This window comes from Erythrolamprus reginae, chromosome 5, assembly GCF_031021105.1.
Source record: "Erythrolamprus reginae isolate rEryReg1 chromosome 5, rEryReg1.hap1, whole genome shotgun sequence".
Classification (NCBI taxonomy): Eukaryota; Metazoa; Chordata; class Lepidosauria; order Squamata; family Dipsadidae; genus Erythrolamprus; species Erythrolamprus reginae.
Window position 1 is genome coordinate 116,304,315 of NC_091954.1, and position 1,238 is coordinate 116,305,552.

Below are 1,238 nucleotides of genomic sequence, written 5' to 3' on the forward strand. Positions count from 1 at the left end.
ATGCACTCTAATTATCAGCCTCTTTTAGGGAGGAAAAAGGTGCATTTTATACTCTGAAAAATACGGTATTTATTTATTTATTTTATTTATTTATTGGATTTGTATGCCGCCCCTCTCCGTAGACTCGGGGCGGCTAACAACAATGATAAAAACAACATGTAACAATCCAATCCTAAAATAACTAAAAAAAACCCTTATTATAAAACCAAACATACATACAAACATATCAGACTCAAGCTCAACCCGGATAAGACGGAGTGGCTGTGGGTTTTGCCTCCCAAGGACAATTCCATCTGTCCGTCCATTACCCTGGGGGGGGGGAATTATTGACCCCCTCAGAGAGGGTCCGCAACTTGGGCGTCCTCCTCGATCCACAGCTCACATTAGAGAAACATCTTTCAGCTGTGGCGAGGGGGTCGTTTGCCCAGGTTCGCCTGGTGCACCAGTTGCGGCCCTATCTGGACCGGGACTCATTGCTCACAGTCACTCATGCCCTCATCACCTCGAGGTTCGACTACTGTAATGCTCTCTACATGGGGCTACCTTTGAAAAGTGTTCGGAAACTTCAGATCGTGCAAAATGCAGCTGCGAGAGCAGTCATGGGCCTACCTAGGTATGCCCATGTTTCACCATCACTCCGCAGTCTGCATTGGCTGCCGATCAATTTCCGGTCACAATTCAAAGTGTTGGTTATGACCTTTAAAGCCCTTCATGGCATCGGACCAGAATATCTGCGAGACCGCCTCCTGCCGCACGAATCCCAGCGACCGATTAGGTCCCACAGAGTTGGCCTTCTCCGGGTCCCGTCAACTAAACAATGTCGGTTGGCGGGCCCCAGGGGAAGAGCCTTCTCTGTGGCGGCACCGGCCCTCTGGAACCAACTCCCCCCGGAGATTAGAACTGCCCCTACTCTTCCTGCCTTCCGTAAACTCCTTAAAACCCACCTTTGCCGTCAGGCATGGGGGAACTGAAACATCTCCCCCTGGGCACGTTTAATTTATGCATGGTATGTCTGTGTGTGTGTCTGTTAGCATATGGGGGTTTTAAATATTTAAATACTTTAAATTTGTCTGATTGCTTATGATTTGTTTCTACATGTTGTGAGCCGCCCCGAGTCTTCGGAGAGGGGCGGCATACAAATCTAAGTAATAAATAAATAAATAAATATTCTGTCGAATCACCCCGGTGATACACACAGAATGACAGACAGACAGATATAAAACCAGAAAGACAAAATG